General features: G+C 46.2%; 1 protein-coding gene across 4 annotated transcripts in view; it reads right to left on the bottom strand.

The window, feature by feature from the left end:
• The window catches only part of cops4 (COP9 constitutive photomorphogenic homolog subunit 4 (Arabidopsis)), a 121,010-nt gene that overhangs the window by 1,528 nt on the left and 100,856 nt on the right, over nt 1-18,626 (bottom strand). The gene's annotated exons all lie outside the window — the stretch shown is intronic.

Raw genomic sequence — 18,626 nt, 5'->3', positions numbered from 1 at the left:
GTAAAGTATCCTCTCCCACTTCCCCCCCACCCCCCCTTCCCCTTCCCCAAAAATAATAGATTAGATTAATTATTGTATATTTAAATTGGTCCATTTCCTGTATGTTCTAGTCAGGGAGCTGTATTTCAAATCAGTTTTTTCTGGCATTTAAACTTTATTTTCCAATGGTGGTGTCTGTAGCTGTTAGTCAATGTGACATGAAGTACTATTTCTCCTTGAAAATACTCCATCCAGAATGGATAAGTGGGTTGGGAGGGAGGGGAAAAGAGAAATAATTAGTTGAAAATCTGTAGAATACTTTGGTGCTGAAGAATGTAAAGACATTGTCACATCAGTAATCAACACGGAGGAGAGCTGCTTGCAATTTCTTGTCTCCGTTACGCCAGAGAAAATAGAGCAGTAGGTGTTGAAGGTAGAGAGAAATTGCACATTTTAGTGAGAAAGGGACAGATGAATCAATTCAAGTCTTTCCATGGTAGGTGTATTCCATTAATAAAAATGCACCAGAAATACATTTTTATAAATAATTTTCTTTCCACATATTTTAGTCTCAATGTCATCATTTTATTAAATGTATTAATTTGCATTATGAATATCGACCATTAATTTTCTCCAGTTCCTTCTTCGCCTGGGAGACTCATTCATGTGTTAAGCCAACTGGGATTTTCAAAGTACATAAACAAGCATCCATCAATTATGTTCACCTCACGAACACAATGATCCCCTTTGCTAAAATAAATTCACTTTTTACAGATTAAAAACAAAGTTTTCCATGTGCAAATGCATCAAGACTTGAATAATTTTAGAGAAATATAACCAAGTTAACTATCAAAATTGCTAAGCAGAACGTATATATTAATAAATACTTAAAAAAAAAACAAGCTTCCTGCTTCCAGTACAATATGAAAAGATAAAAGTAAAAATAGTGGTGGGTAGGGCGAAATGAGTAAATGCTCCATGCACATATATGTTATTGTGTTCCGAACACACATGAGGCTGCACACAGGGAGGTTAAAGTAACAGTGACCTCAGTCTTTAATAAGACACTCCAGAGTGAGTAACAGGCCTTAAGGGCCGGCTTATATACAGTGCTCCCAAGGGATGCTGGGATCCCTTGGGATTTAAGGGGATGAGCTCCCTGGTGGCGGAACATGGGAGTGCATGCTTTACAGATACACAACACATAATAGTCATCAATTTCCAGCTACGTTTGAGGTGTAACTTCAGGAGAGTAAGCAATAGTATATTCTGTATTTTTATGAAACTTCGTAAAAGTACAATTGTAATTATTTATTGCCAACACTTTTTTCAACAAAAACATCGGAAAAATACATTGGGCTGAAATTTGCAGCCCCTATGCAAATTGAAGTTCGCTCGCGCCCGTAGGTGCCAGTTTAGACATGCGCTGCGCATATGCTAAGATCCGGTACTTGATAGAGACATAGAAACACAGAAAATAGGTGCAGGAGTAGGCCAGTCGGCCCTTCGAGCCTGCACCACCATTCAATAAGATCATGGCTGATCATTCCCTTTCCTGCTTTCTCTCCATGCCCCTTAATCCCTTTAACCGTAAGGGCCATATCTGATTCCCTTTTAAATATATCCAATGAACTGGTATCAACAACTCTCTGCCACAGGGAATTCCACAGGTTAACAACTCTCTGAGTGAAGAAGTTTTCCTCATCTCAGTCCTAAATGGCCTACCCCTTATCCGAAGACTGTGTCCCCTGGTTCTGGACTTCCCCAACATCAGGAACATTCTTCCTGCACCTAACCTGTCCAGTCCCGTCAGAATCTTATACGTTACGATGAGATTCCCTCTCATTGTTCTAAATTCCAGTGAATAAAGGCCCAGTTGATCCAGTCTCTCCTCATATGTCAGTCCAGACAACACTGGAATCAGTCTGGTGAACCTTCGCTGCACTCCCTCAATAGCAAGAACGTCCTTCCTCAGATTAGGAGACCAAAACTGAACACAATATTCCAGGTGAGGCCTCACCAAGGCCCTGTACAATTGCAGTAAGACCTCCCTGCTCCGATACTCAAATCCCCGAGCTATGAAGGCCAACATGCTATTTGCCTTCTTCATCGCATGCTGTACCTGAATGCCAACTATCAATGACTGATGAACCATGACACCCAGGTCTCATTGCACCTCCCCTTTTCCTAATCTGCCGCCATTCAGATAATATTCTGCCTTCGTGTTTTTGCCCCAAAAATGGATAACCTCACATTTATCCACATTATACTGCACCTGCCATGCATTTGCCCACTCACCGAACTTGTCCAAGTCACCCTGCAGCCTCTTAGCATCCTCCTCACAGATCACACTGCCACCTAGTTTAGTGTCATCTGCAAACTTGGAGATATTACACTCAATTCCTTCATCTAAATCATTAATGTATATGGTAAAGAGCTGGGGTCCCAACACTGAGCCCTGCGGCACCACACTAGTCACTGCCTGCCATTCTGAAAAGGACTCGTTTATTCCGACTCTCTGCTTCCTGTCTGCCAACCAGTTCTCTATCCACGTCAGTACATTACCCCCAATACCATGTGCTTTGATTTTGCACACCAATCTCTTGTGTGGGACCTTGTCAAAAGCCTTTTGAAAGTCCAAATACACCACATCCACTGGTTCTCCCTTGTCCACTCTGCTAGTTACATCCTCAAAAAATTCCAGAAGATTTGTCAAGCATGATTTCCCTTTCACAAATCCATGCTGACTTGGACCAATCCTGTCACTGCTTTCCAAATCCTTAATAATTGATTGCAACATTTTCCCCACTACTGATGTCAGGCTAACACGTTTTTTCTCCCTCTTTTTTAAAAAAAAGTGGTGTTACATTATCTACCCTCCAGTCCATAGGAACTGATCCAGAGTCGATAGACTGTTGGAAAATGATCACCAATGCATCCACTATTTCTAGGGCCACTTCCTTAAGTACTCTGGGATGCAGACTATGAGGCCCGGGGATTTATTGGCCTTCAATCCCATCAATTTCCCCAACACAATTTCCCGCCTAATAAGGATATCCTTCAGTTCCTACTTCTCACTGGACCCTCTGTCCCTTAGTACATCCAGAAGGTTATTTGTGTCTTCCTTCCTGAAGTCAGAACCAAAGTATTTGTTCAATTGGTCTGCCATTTCATTGTTCCCCATGATAAATTCACCTGAATCCGACTGCAAGGGTCCTACGTTTGTCTTCACTAATCTTTTTCTCTCTACATATCTATAGAAGCTTTTGCACTCAGTTTTTATGTTCCCGGCAAGCTTCCTCTCGTACTCTATTTTCCCCCTCTTAATTAAACCCTTAGTCCTCCTCTGCTGAATTCTAAATTTCTCCCAGTCCTCAGGTTTGTTGCTTTTTCTGGCCAATTTATATGCCTCTTCCTTGGATTTAACACTATCCTTAATTTCCCTTGTTAGCCACGGTTGAGCCATCTTCCCCATTTTACTTTGACTCCAGACAGGGATGGACAATTGTTGAAGTTCATCCATGTGATCTTTAAATGTTTGCCATTGCCTATCCACTGTCAACCCTTTAAGTATCATTTGGCAGTCTATTCTAGCCAATTCACACCTCAGACCGTCGAAGTTACCTTTCCTTAAGTTCAGAGCCCTAGTTTCTGAATTAACTGTGTCACTCTCCACCTTAAAGAATTCTACCATATTATGGTCACTCTTCCCCAAGGGGCCTCGCACAACAAGATTGCTAATTAGTCCCTTCTCATTACACATCACCCAGTCTTGGATGTCCAGCTCTCTAATTGGTTCCTCGACATATTGGTCTCGAAAACCATCCCTAATACATTCCAGGAAATCCTCCTCCACCGCATTGCTACCAGTTTGCTTAGCCAAGTCAATATGTAGATTAAAGTCACCCATGTAGATTAAAGTCACCAAAGATGTGTACCTTTATTGCACACATCCCTTATTTCTTTTTGATACTGACCCCAACCTCACTACTACTGTTTGGTGGTCTGTACACAACTCCCACTAGTGTTTTCTGCCCTTTGGTATTCCGCAGCTCCACCCATACCGATTCCACATCATCCAAGCTAATGTCCCTCATTACGAGTGCATTAATTTCCTCTTTAACCAGCAACGCCACCCCGCCTCCTTTTCCTTTCTGTCTATCCTCCCTAAATGTTGAATACCCCTGGATGTCGAGTTCCCAGCCTTGGTCACCCTGGAGCCGTGTCTCCGTGATGCCAATTACATCATATCCGTTAACTGCTATCTGCGCAGTTAATTCATCCACCTTATTCCGAATACTCCTCACATTGAGGCACAGAGCCTTCAGGTTTGTCTTTCCAACACACTTTGCCCCTTTAGAATTTTGCTGTAATGTGGCCCTTTATTTTTTTGCCTTGGGTTTCTCTGCCCTCCACTTTTACTTTTCTTCTTTCTATCTTTTGCTTCTGCCTCCATTTTGTTTCCCTCTGTCTCCCTGCAAAGGTTTCCATCTCCCTGCCATATTAGTTTAACTCCTCCCCAACAGCACTACCAAACACTCCCCCGAGGACATTGGTTCCGGTCCTCCCGGGTGGTGACTGTCCGGTTTGTACTGGTCCCACCTCTCCCAGAACCGGTCCCAATGTCCCAGGAATTTGAATCCCTCCCCTCTGCACCACTCCTCAAGCCACGTATTCATCTGAGCTATCCTGCGATTCCTACTCTGACTAGCACGTGGCACTGGTAGCAATCCTGAGATTACTACTTTTGAGGTCCTACTTCCGAGCTCCTTAAATTCGTCTCGTAGGACCTCATCCCGTTTTTTTTCCTATATTGGTACCTAGATTTGCACCACGACAACTGGCTGTTCACCCTCCCTTTTCAGAATGTCCTGCACCCGCTCCGAGACATCCTTGACCCTCGCACCAGGGAGGCAACATACCATCCTGGAGTCTCAGTTGCGACCACAGAAACGCCTATCTATTCCCCTTACAATCGAATCCCCTATCACTATAGCTCTCCCACTCTTTTTCCTGCCCTCCTGTGCAGCAGAGCCCTTGAACTTGGCTGCTGCTGCCCTCCCCTGATGAGTCATTCCCCTCAACAGTACCCAAAGTGGTGTATGTGTTTTGCAGGGGGATGACCACAGGGGACCCCTGCACTACCTTCCTTGCACTGCTCTTCCTGTTGGTCACCCATCCCCTATCTGGCTGTGTACCCTTTACCAGCAGTAAGACCAACTCGCTAAACGTGCTATTCACGACAATCTCAGCATCGCACATGCTCCAGAGCGAATCCACCTGCAGCTCCAGTTCCGCAATGCGGTCTGTCAGGTGTTGCAGGCGGATGAACTTCCCACACACGTAGTCATCAGGGACACTGGAAGCGTCCCTGACTTCCCACATAGTACAGGAGGAGCATAACACGTGTCTGAGCTCTCCTGCCATGACTTAACCGCTAGGTTAACTTAATTTGGCAACAACAATGAAAAGAAAAAGAAAAAACTACTTACCAATCACCAGCCAATCACTTACCCCCTTGGCTGTGACGTCACCTTTCGATTTCTTTCTACTTCTTTTTTTGCCTCCCTGTTGCAGCTGCACCGGCTGGCCTCTCGTCGCTGGGCCGTTTATAGGCCACCGCCTCGACGTCCCCGCTGTCTCTCGTCGCTGGGCCGTTTATAGGCCACCGCCTCGACGTCCCCGCTCGGAGTCCCGCTGCCTCTCGTCGCTGGGCCGTTTATAGGCCACCGCCTCGACGTCCCCGCTCAAAGTCCCGCTGCCTCTCGTCGCTGGGCCGTTTATAGGCCACCGCCTCGATGTCCCCGCTCGGAGTCCCGCTGCCTCTCGTCGCTGGGCCGTTTATAGGCCACCGCCTCGACGTCCCCGCTCAAAGTCCCGCTGCCTCTCGTCGCTGGGCCGTTTATAGGCCACCGCCTCGATGTCCCCGCTCGAAGTCCCGCTGCCTCTCGTCGCTGGGCCGTTTATAGGCCACCGCCTCGATGTCCCCGCTCGAAGTCCCGCTGCCTCTCGTCGCTGGGCTGTTTATAGGCTGCCGCCTCGACGTCCCCGCTCGAAGTCCCGCTGTCTCTCGTCGCTGGGCCGTTTATAGGCCGCCGCCTCGACGTCCCCGCTCGAAGTCCCGCTGCCTCTCGTCGCTGGGCCGTTTATAGGCCGCTGCCTCGACGTCCCCGCTCGGAGTCCCGCTGTCTCTCGTCGCTGGGCCATTTATAGGCCGCCGCCTCGATGTCTCAGCTCGGAGTCCCGCTGCCTCTCGTCGCTGGGCCGTTTATAGGCCGCCTCGACGTCCCCGCTCGAAGTCCCCAATCCTCCGCATCCACGGAAAAAGGACCTCTACGGGTGGAGAGTTGGGATATTTGCCCAACTTCTGTCCAGCGAATGCTCATGAAATTCTTACACTTGATAAAAGCAGGTGTCAGGCCTGCTTTTACCAGTGGAAGAGTTTTAAAAAATATTTAAAATATTTTTTTTTCATTCTTTTAAACATTAAAACGCATCTACAATAAAGTAAGGTTATTTTTAGCCCCTTTAAAACATTAAAATTTATTTTTCAAACAATTACATTTTTGTTTTAAATATTTTAATTAATTTTAAATAAGTAATTTTTTATTTTTGTTATGTTAAATGTATTTTTTGTGATCCCCATTCATGCTTATGGGGACTCCCTACATACAGAATCCCTATAAACATGAATGGTAATTCCCTTCCTTGATTGGTTGGGCAGGCCCATGTGATTCCAGGGGCGCTTGTGAACTGCATGCACCCCGAGGATACACAGGCCTCTACGCAGGCCTACGCATCGAGGCCCAGGATCGCAAGGCAGAAGGTAAGTGCATAGATTTTTTGCTGGTCGGTCTCTTCTCCAACTGTATCTCCCCAGAAATATTAGTTTTCTTTCAAGCATACAAAATGTAAATGAACTTTCTCAGTGGCTCATTTCATAAAGGCAGCATGTAGTTGAGCCATGCAGACTGGGAAAATATCAGGTTTGATCTCTCGTCTATGCTAAATTAGCATGAGTGGTACAATTGTCCTCAATGCACCTGGCCTAGGAAGCAAAAATCAGCCAGATTCATGCTCCTGATTGCTATTCTGAGACTCCTGCAGCATGCACAACACATGTGGAAGTCAGTATAGAACAGTTGTTGTTTCCCAGAGTCAAAAAGCTTGCTGATTTCAGTGAGGTACAGGAAGAAGATCAAGGTCAGAATAGAACTGTTCCAATATCTATTAATCAATAGAAGGCAATCATTTAGCAAGAAATCATCAAGAACTCTGCTGGGATAAGTTAAAACATCTACTGCTTACATAGAGCAGATGCTTGGGTTATTTTTCTGCTCACAACATTGGGATTACTGAACTGAGTAAGGAGCTCCTCCAATGGCTCAATTAGTAAACGTTGTTGGACAGTGTGGAATTGACCCATACAAATTAGGAAAACGCAGGTTCTATCTCCAGTCGCTGCTGAATGAGCAATTTGAATAGCAGTTCGACCTCCTCAGTTCAGCTCAGCACACCTGGGCTATGGAAGGGGTGGGGAGATATCGGCAAGATTTCCACTGCTGAATGATATCCATTAGCCCCTGCTGAAAAGTGAGCTTATAGACATGAGCGGAGGGTAGCATTAGTCTTGACTGAAATGCCTCCACAGTTTAACAGCCTGCCATTCAATGTTCTTTTTAATTTTCTGGGGCTGCGCGGCTCATTCAAAATACCGCGCATGTGCGGTTTCTCCTATTTAAAAGCCAGGAGCTAAGAGTGCTGTGCAGCTTAACTATCTAGATTCACAGATGAAGACTGGGTCGATGAATAAGGTATTGAAGTATAGTTAGTACCTGTGGAACCCAGCATAAGTCACTGCCCGCAGGAGAAATAGGGAAAAAATTGGTGGAATTTAAACTGAAGATACTTGGCGTGGACCATAAGGAGTCCAGATATCAATTTGGATTAGGACCTGCCTTTGGTTTGGAGCACTACTAGATTATAAGCAGCCTTTAGTGTGCAACACTTTGATTGGGAGAAATGGGTTTCGATTCATGGGGCACTGGCACTAGTACTGAGATAAGAGGGAGCTGTTCCTTCGGGACGGGCTTCATTTGAACCAGACTGGGACCAGTGTCCTGGCGAATCGAATAACTAGGACTGTAGATAGGGCTTTAAAATAAAGTTGGGGTGGGGATGGGGAAGAGAAATCAGATGAGCGGAAATGTTAAAAGTCAAAAAGAAAGGAGAAGGCAATAGTGCAGGGTGGTGATAGGGGTAATGATAATCAGAGTGTGACAGGAAGGGACAGAACGCATACACATAAGAGTGCATCAGAAAGTAGGGTCCAAGTAGGGAAAAATGGTAAAAAGACAAAATTCAAAGCTCTTTATCTGAATGCATGCAGCATTTGTAACAAGATAGATGAGTTGATGGCACAAATAGAAATAAAAGGGTATGATCTGACAACCATTACAGAGACGTGGTTGCAAGGTGAACTGAATATTCAGAGGTATTTGACATTTTGGAAGGATAGGCAGAAAGGAAAAGGAGGTGGGGTAGCCCGGTTAATAAAGGATGAGATCAGTGCAGTGAGAAATTATATTGCACAGATCAAGATGTAGAATCAGTTTGGGTGGAGATAAGAAATCATAAGGGAAAGAAGTCACTGGTGGGAGTAGTCTATAGGCCTCCCAACAGCAGCTACACTGTAGGATAGAGTATAAATCAAGAAGTAATGGAGGCTTGTAAGAAAGATATGGCAATTATAATGGGTGATTTTAATCTTCATATTGATTGGACAAATCAAATTGGCAAAGGTAGTCTTGAGGAAGAGTTCTTAAGTGTATTTGGGATGGTTTCTTAGAACAACACGTTGTGGAACCAACCAGGGAGCAGACTATTTTAGATCTGGTAATGTGTAATTTGACTGGATTAATTAATGATATCATAGTAAAGGATCCTCTTGGGAAGAGTGATTATGGCATGGTAGAATTTCAAATTCAGTTTGAGGGTGAGAAAGTGAGGTTTCAAACTAGTGTCCTGAACTTAAATAAAGGCAATTACAAAGGTATGAAAGCAGAATTGGCTAAAAGTGGACTGGGAAAATAGATAAAAGGGCAAGACAGTAGATGGGCAGTGGCAAACATTTAAGGAGATATTTCATAACCCTCAGCAAAGATATACTCCAGTGAGAAAGACTAAGGGAAGGATGAACTATCCGTGGCTTATTAAGGAAGTAAAGGATGGTATCAAATTGAAAACAAAGACATACAATGTTGCGAAGAATAGTGGAAGGCCAGAGGATTGGGAAATTTTTAGAAACCAGCAAAGGACGAGTAAAAAAAATTATGGGCCGAAAATTGCGGCCTCGCCGAGTCCGAATGAAGTACACACGCATCCGGCGAGGCCTCACAAAAGCCGGTTCTCAGGGCTTGAGGATGCTATGAGGCTGCAGAGTGACTTGGATAGGTTAGGTGAGTGGGCAAATGCATGGCAGATGAAGTATAATGTGGATAAATGTGAGGTTATCCACTTTGGTGGTAAAAACAGAGAGACAGACTATTATCTGAATGGTGACAGATTAGGAAAAGGGAAGGTGCAACGAGACCTGGGTGTCATGGTACATCAGTCATTGAAGGTTGGTATGCAGGTACTGCAGGCGGTTAAGAAAGCAAATGGCATGTTGGCCTTCATAGCGAGGGGATTTGAGTACAGGGGCAGGGAGGTGTTGCTACAGTTGTACAGGGCCTTGGTGAGGCCACACCTGGAGTATTGTGTACAGTTTTGGTCTCCTAACTTGAGGAAGGACATTCTTGCTATTGAGGGAGTGCAGAGAAGATTCACCAGACTGATTCCCGGGATGGTGGGACTGACCTATCAAGAAAGACTGGATCAACTGGGCTTGTATTCACTGGAGTTCAGAAGAGTGAGAGGGGACCTCATAGAAACGTTTAAAATTCTGACGGGTTTGGACAGGTTGGATGCAGGAAGAATGTTCCCAATGTTGAGGAAGTCCAGAACCAGGGGTCACAGTCGAAGGATAAGGGGTAAGCCATTTAGGACCGAGATAAGGATAAACTTCTTCACCCAGAGAGTGGTGAACCTGTGGAATTCTCTACCACAGAAAATAGTTGAGGCCAATTCACTAAATATATTCAAAAGGGAGTTAGATGAAGTCCTTACTACTCGGGGGATCAAGGGGTATGGCGTGAAAGCAGGAAGGGGGTACTGAAGTTTCATGTTCAGCCATGAACTCATTGAATGGCGGTGCAGGCTAGAAGGGCTGAATGGCCTGCTCCTGCACCTATTTTCTATGTTTCTATGCGCTGAGAACCGGCTTTTCCGACTGGTCAAAATTTCTTTAGAGAGATTCAACACATCCCCTGGAGAAGGACATCCATGCGGCAAAGATTGGGCTGTTTGCCCAACTCATGCCCAGCGAGTGTCCTTCAAACTTTTACGCCTGGTAAAATGCAGATGTATAGCCTATTAAAACATAGAAAAATTAAATTTAATCATTCATTTTTATATTAAAAACCCTGTCCATTAAGGTAAGTTTATTTATTAACTATTAAAACATATTTTAAAAAGATTCCAAAAATTATATATTTTTTCTAAAACATTTAATTACATTTAATTTCAATTAATGTTAAATATGTGAGGTGTTTTTTTAAAATTTATTGTGCTGTGTTTCGGAGGGCATTCTCATTGATAGTAATGTGAGCCCGTACAAGCAGAGCTCCCATTGTTATCAATGAGAATAGTGATTGGTAGTCCAGGCACACGTGATTCCAGCAGATGTGTTCGTACGTGGAAGACAGGTCCCTGTGCGCAGCGCAGTGAATAAAGGCCTCAGACAAGAACTCTATGTTCCTCCGGGAGTAGTTTCATGATTTTTTTCGGGTCAGAGGCGTTCATACGAAGGAAGCCTCCAACCGCAATTTTCGGCCCAATAAAGCGAGAGAAAACAGTTTGAGTGTAAACTAGCAAGAACAGACAGTATGAGCTTCGACAGGTATATAAAAACATAACATAAGAATTAGGAACAGGAGTAGGCCAGCTAGCCCCTCGAGCCTGCTCCGCCACTCAACAAGATCATGGCTGATCTGGCTGTGGACTCAGCTCCACTTACCCGCCCGTTCCCCATAACCCTTAATTCCCTTATTGGTTAAAAATCTATCTATCTGTGATTTGAATACATTCAATGAGCTAGCCTCAACTGCTTCCCTGGGCAGAGAATTCCACAGATTCACAATCCTCTGGGAGAAGAAATTCCTTCTAAACTCGGTTTTAAATTGGCTCCCCCATACTTTGAGGCTGTGCCCCCTAGTTCTAGTCTCCCCAACCAGTGGAAACAACCTCTCTGCCTCTAACTTGTCTATTCCTTTCATTATTTTAAATGTTTCTATAAGATCACCCCTCATCCTTCTGAACTCCAATGGGTAAAGACCCAGTCTACTCAATCTACCATCATAAGGTAACCCCCTCATCTCCGGAATCAACCTAGCGAATCATCCAAAGCTAGTATATCTTTCCTTAAGTAAGGTGACCAAAACTGCACGCAGTACTCCAGGTGCGGCCTCACCAATACCCTGTACAGTTGCAGCAGGACCTCTCTGCTTTTGTACTCCATCCCTCTCGCAATGAAAGCCAACATTCCATTCGCCTTCCTGATTACCTGCTGCACATGCAAACTAACTTTCTGGGATTCATGCATAAGGACCCCCAGGTCCCTCTGCACCGCAGCATGTTGTAATTTTTCCCCATTCAAATAATATTCCTTTTACTGTTTTTTTTCCCCCCCCAAGGTGGATGACCTCACATTTTCCGACATTGTATTCCACCTGCCAAACCTTAGCCCATTCGCTTAACCTATATAAATCTCTGCAGCCTCTGTGTCCTCTACACAACCTGCTTTCCCACTAATCTTTGTGTCATCTGCAAATTTTGTTACACTACACTCTCTCCCCTCTTCCAGGTCATCTATGTATATTGTAAACAGTTGTGGTCCCAGCACCGATCCCTGTGGCACACCACTAACCACCGATTTCCAACCCGAAAAGGACCCATTTATCCCGACTCTCTGCTTTCTGTTAGCCAGCCAATTCTCTATCCATGCTAATACATTTCTTCTGACTCCGCGTACCTTTATCTTCTGCAGTAACCTTTTGTGTGGCACCTTATGGAATGCCTTTTGGAAATCTAAATACACCACATCCATCGGTACACCTCTATCCACCATGCTCGTTATATCTTCAAAGAATTCCAGTAAATTAGTTAAACATGATTTCCCCTTCATGAATCCATGTTGCGTCTGCTTGATTGCACTATTCCTATCTAGATGTCCCGCTATTTCTTCCTTAATGATAGCTTCAAGCATTTTCCCCACTACAGATGTTAAACTAATCGGCTTATAGTTACCTGCCTTTTGTCTGCCCCCTTTTTTAAACAGAGGCATTATATTAACTGCTTCCCAATCCGCTGGTACCTCCCCAAAGTCCAGAGAATATTGGTAGATTATAACGAATGCATCTGCTATAACTTCCGCCATCTCTTTTAATATGCTGGGATGCATTTCATCAGGACCTGGGGACTTGTCTACTTTGAGATCCATTAGCCTGTCCAGCACTACTCCCCTAGTGATAGCGATTGTCTCAAGGTCCTTCCTTTCCACATTCCCGTGACCAGCAATTTTTGGCATGGTTTTTGTGTCTTCCACTGTGAAGACCGAAGCAAAATAATTGTTTAAGGTCTCAGCCATTTCCACATTTCCCATTATTAAACCCCCCTTCTCATCTTCTAAGGGACCAACATTTACTTTAGTCACTCTTTTCCGTTTTATATATCTGTAAAAGCTTTTACTATCTGTTTTTATGTTTTGCGCAAGTTTACTTTCATAATCTATCTTTCCTTTCTTTATTGCTTTCTTAGTCATTCTTTGCTGTCGTTTAAAATTTTTCCCAATCTTCTAGTTTTCCACTAACCTTGGACACCTTATACGCATTGGTTTTTAATTTGATACACTCCTTTATTTCCTTGGTTATCCACGGCTGGGAGGAAGAGAGTAGCTAAACTAAACATTGGTCCCTTAGAGGATGAGACTGGGGAATTAATAATGGGAAACAGCAAAATGGCAAAGACCTTGAACAAATATTTTGTATCGGTCTTCACGGTACAGATTGAACCTCCCTTATTCGGAACTCTCTGGACCTGCCTGTTCTGGATAAGGGATTTTTCTGGATGAGAGGTGGTCACGTTAAATTGGATGGTACAGGTACGGAGCAAGGGGATATCGGAGCTGGCTGGCTTGGGACTGGGAGTGCGGCAGAGAGATCATTGGGGGGGGGGGGGGGGGGGGGGTGGATCGCGGGGTCAAGCCAGCGAATTGTGGGAGTCAGCAGCGAGGAAGGACTTCAATTTGTTCGTGTCGGAGCTCTGCACATGCGCCACCTGGTGGCCGGGAATGGTTCTGGACGAGGGGTGGTTCTGGATAAGTGAGTTCTGGATAAGGGAGGTTCAACCTGTACAAGACACTAAAAACATCTAAATAATTGATAATCAGGGATATATTGGGGGGGGGGACGGGACTTAAAACAATCTAGAGAAAAAGTACTAGGCAAACTACTGGGTCTATAGGTGGACAAGTCTCCCGAACCTGATGGCCTGCATCCTAGGGTCTTAAAAGAAGTGGTTGCAGAGATAGTGAATGCATTTGGTTGTAATCTACCAACATTTCCTGGATTCTGGAGGTGTTCCAGCAGATTGGAAGACTGCAAATGTAACACCCCTATTTAAGAAAGGAGGGAGACAGAAAGCAGGAAACTATATACCAGTTAGCCTAACATCTGTCATTGGGAAAATGCTGGAGTCCATTATTAATAAAGTAGTAGCAGGACATTTAGAAAATCAGAATGCAGACAAGCATAGTCAGCATGGTTTTATGAAAGGGAAATTATGTTTGACAAATTTTCTGGAGTTCTTTGAGGATGTAACGAGCAGGGTGGGTAAAGGGGAACCAATAGATGTTGTGTATTTGGATTTCCAGAAGGCATTCAATAAGGGACCACATAAAAGGTGACTGCACAAGAGTACATGGGGTTGGGGGTAATATATTGACATGGATAGAGGATTGGTTAACTAACAGAAAACAGAGTCGGAAAATGGGTCATTTTCAGGTTGGCAAACTTTAACTAGTGGGGTGCCACAGGGATCAGTGCTGGAGCCTCAACTATTTACAATCTATATTAATGCTGTGTATGAGACAGGATTTATAAACAATCTCCCACTAAAGGATCCCCTCGGAATGAGTGATCATAACATGATTGAATTTCAAATTCAGATGGTGAGAAAGTTGGATCTCTAACCAGCGTACTAAGCTTAAATAAAGGAGACGATGAAGGTATGAGGGCGAAGTTGGCTAAAGTGGACTGGGAAAATAGATTCAAGTGTAGGTAGGTTGATGAACAGTGGTGTACATCTCGAGATATTTCACAACTCTCAAGAAAAATATATTCCAGTGAGGAGGAAAGGGTAAGAGAAAAGAAAGCTATCCGTGGCTAACTAAAGAAATAAAGTACGGTATCCAATTAAAAACAAGGGCATACAGAGTGGCCAATACTAGTGGGAGGACAGAAGATTGAGAAGCTTTTAAAAGCTATCAAAGAATGATAACAAAAAGACATCAAAGGGTATGGGGAAAAAGCAGGAATATGGTGTTGAGATAAAGGATCAGCCACGATCATATTGAATGGCGGAGCAGACTCGAAGGGCTGAATGGCCAACAACTGCTCCTATTTTCTATGTTTCTATGACAGGGTAGATGCAGAGAGGATGTTTCCCCTCATGGGGAAATCTAGAACTAGGGGCCATAAGTTTCAAAATAAGGAGTCGCCCATTTAAAAGGGAAATGAGGAGGAATTTCTGCTTTGAGGGTCGTGAATCTTTGGAATTCTCTATCCCACAGAGCTGTGGAGGCTGGGTCTTTGAATATATTTAAAGGTCGAGATAGGCAAATTTTTGAATGATAAGGGAATAAAGGGATATGGGGAGCGGAGCGGGAAATGGAGTTGAGGCCAAGATCAGATCAGCCATGATCTCATTGAATAGCGGAGCAGGCTTGAGGGGCCAAATGGCCTACTCCTGCTCCTATTTCTTATGTTCTTATGTAAATCTTCTTGGGAGTGTGGCATCTTGTAACATAGTTAGTTACTTTTTTCTGCACCCTTCAGCTCAAATTCTTTCAGTCACAACTTGCTGGAAGTGTGAGCTGATAAAGCCATGGTGAGGGCAACGGGGTATATGGGGCCTAGGTGAATGGCGGGACCAACAGTCAATCTCCTTAACCAATGCGATTTAAGGACTGAGAAAGAAACAGAGACAACGGTACAGGAAGGTGAATTAGAGTCAAATTAGGCACAAATGAGAAATAAAGAGAGGGAAAGAAAGACAGAAAGGAAAAGCAAGATTAAAAATGTTTTTTTTACATCTCGAAGAAGAATTTACTACATGCAGGAATGAGACTGAATAGTTTAAATTGATCACTTTCTGAGTTGGAAAGATTGATTGGCACTGCATTAACAATTATCATGTCATTAAAAGGGTACTTGCACTCTTAATTATCAGCCTAGCTTTCTGCGGCGAGTTTAATGGGCTCTTAAAAATAATGGGGAGGCTAAGGGCGAGATGCTATGTGCGTGAAGCAAATGGCTGAGGAATGAAAATTGACCAGAAAGATCTGGAGACTCGCATCTCTTTATCCCCTGAACTTGCTGGTCAAGTTGCTCAATAATAACGGCATGTAACACACCGTTATTTTTCCAGCAAGATTTGACCCAACATCTTTGAAAATTATGAGGGGGCCAAATCAGGAGTCAATGATGACTCAGTTGGTAACAATCTCACTTCTGAGTCACACAGTTGTGGGTTCAAATCCCATTTCAGATACTTGAACGCATAATCCAGGCTAATGCTAAAACGCAGTACCGAGGAAGTGCTGCACATTCGGAGTTACCATCTTTCAGATGAGACGTTAAACCGAGGCCCCATCTGCCCTCTCAGGTAGATGTAAAAGATCCCATGGTACTATTTCACAGAAGAGCAGGGAGTTCTCCCGGATGTTCTGGCTAATATTTATTTTTTGTTTGCTTTGTCATGTTAGTAAGAGGAATTACAGATTGAGTGTTTCAGAAACTTCAATTGCGGTATAGGTACGAACAGTGGAGAACGAATCAGGCTTTCAGCAAAAGTGCAAAATTGTGAAGTTAGTCACTTTTGAAGATGCCTCTATTCTAGAAATGAACTATAAGTGACCATTCTCAACTTTCCTACTTTCCCTCTGCTGTAAGCTTAGACATTCTAAGAACATAAGGAATAGGAGCAGGAGTAGGCTATTTGGCCCCTTGAGCTTGCTCCGCCATTCAATAAGATCATCGCTGATTTGATCATGGACTCAGCTCCACTTCCCTGCCCGCTCCCCCATAACCCTTTACTCCCTTATTGCTCAAACATATGTCTATCTCTGCCTTAAATATATTCAATGACCCAGCCTCCACAGCTCTCTGGGACAGATAATTCCATAGATTTACAACCCTCAGAAGAAATTTCTCATCTCAGTTTTAAATGGGTAGCCCCTTATTCTAAGACTATGTCCCCTAATTTTAGTTTCCCCAATAAGTGGAAATATCCTCTGCATCCACCTTGTCGATCCCCCTCATTGAGCCCAAGTTTCCACATGATTCGCGCCTGATTTTTAGGAGCAACTGGTGGAGAACGGCCTATTTTAGAAATCGCAATTCTCCACATTTTTTTTTCTGCAGTTCTCGTCAGGTAGAACAGTTCGACTTTAGAACAGAATTTTTTCTTCAAAAGGGGGCGTGTCCGGCCACTGACGCCTGATTTGAAAGTTTCCAGTGAAAATGTACTCCAAACTAAAGTAGAATGGAGCCAGTGAAGATTTTTGTAGAGCTGAAAAAAACCTGTTCTACACATTAAAAAATCAGGCGCAGGTTACAAATTAAGTGTCCAGAACGAGGTGGGGGGGAGGGGGGGGGGGAAGGGAACTCATTAAATTCGACAATAAATCGTTATTTATACTTCTACAAATACTATACAAATAAATCCAACCTGAATAAACATTTATAAGCCAAGAAAAGATTAAATAAACCTTCTTCCTACCTGTGTGAAAGTGCTTCAGCCAGGGAGAATTCTGCAGCCGTTCATGCCGCTGAGCGGGAGGGAGAGAGAGAGAGAGAGAGAGAGAGAGAGAGAGGGAGGGAGGGAGGGAGGGATGGAGAGGGAGAGAGGGAGAGAGGGATGGAGAGGGAGAGAGGGATGGAGAGGGAGAGAGGGATGGAGAGGGAGAGAGGGATGGAGAGGGAGAGAGGGATGGAGAGGGAGAGAGGGATGGAGAGGGAGAGAGGGATGGAGAGGGAGAGAGGGGAAGGGAGGGAGGGAGAGAGAGAGGGGGGAGGGAAGGAGAGAGAGAGGAGGGGGGGAGGGAGGGAGAGAGAGAGGGGGGTGCGGGGGAGGGAGAGAGAGGGGGGGGCAGGGGAGGGAGAGAGAGGGGGGGGAGGGAGGGAGGAGAGCGGGGGGAGGGAGGGAGGAGAGCGGGGGGAGGGAGGGAGGAGAGCGGGGGGAGGGAGGGAGGAGAGCGGGGGGAGGGAGGGAGGAGAGCGGGGGGAGGGAGGGAGGAGAGCGGGGGGAGGGAGGGAGGAGAGCGGGGGGAGGGAGGGAGGAGAGCGGGGGGAGGGAGGGAGGAGAGCGGGGGGAGGGAGGGAGGAGAGCGGGGGGAGGGAGGGAGGAGAGCGGGGGAGGGAGGGAGGAGAGGAGCGGGGGGAGGGAGGAGAGCGGGGGGAGGGAGGGAGGAGAGCGGGGGAGGGAGGGAGGAGAGCGGGGGGAGGGAGGGAGGAGAGCGGGGGGAGGGAGGGAGGAGAGCGGGGGGAGGGAGGGAGGAGAGCGGGGGGAGGGAGGGAGGAGAGCGGGGGGAGGGAGGGAGGAGAGCGGGGGGAGGGAGGGAGGAGAGCGGGGGGAGGGAGGGAGGAGAGCGGGGGAGGGAGGGAGGAGAGCGGGGGAGGAGGGAGGGAGAGAGCGGGGGGAGGGAGGGAGGAGAGCGGGGGGAGGGAGGGAGGAGAGCGGGGGGAGGGAGGGAGGAGAGCGGGGGGAGGGAGGGAGGAGAGCGGGGGGAGGGAGGGAGGAGAGCGGGGGGAGGGAGGGAGGAGAGCGGGGGGAGGGAGGGAGGAGAGCGGGGGGAGGGAGGGAGGAGAGCGGGGGGAGGGAGGGAGGAGAGCGGGGGGAGGGAGGGAGGAGAGCGGGGGGAGGGAGGGAGGAGAGCGGGGGGAGGGAGGGAGGAGAGCGGGGGGAGGGAGGGAGGAGAGCGGGGGGAGGGAGGGAGGAGAGCGGGGGGAGGGAGGGAGGAGAGCGGGGGGAGGGAGGGAGGAGAGCGGGGGGAGGGAGGGAGGAGAGCGGGGGGAGGGAGGGAGGAGAGCGGGGGGAGGGAGGGAGGAGAGCGGGGGGAGGGAGGGAGGAGAGCGGGGGGAGGGAGGGAGGAGAGCGGGGGAGGGAGGGACGGAGAGCGGGGGGAGGAGGGAGGAGAGCGGGGGGAGGGAGGGAGGAGAGCGGGGGAGGGAGGGAGGAGAGCGGGGGGAGGGAGGGAGGAGAGCGGGGGG

The sequence above is a fragment of the Pristiophorus japonicus genome, chromosome 2 (assembly GCF_044704955.1).
Source record: "Pristiophorus japonicus isolate sPriJap1 chromosome 2, sPriJap1.hap1, whole genome shotgun sequence".
Taxonomy (NCBI): Eukaryota; Metazoa; Chordata; class Chondrichthyes; family Pristiophoridae; genus Pristiophorus; species Pristiophorus japonicus.
Note: the sequence above shows the minus strand (reverse complement) of the source record. Positions and strands in the feature narration are given on the sequence as shown.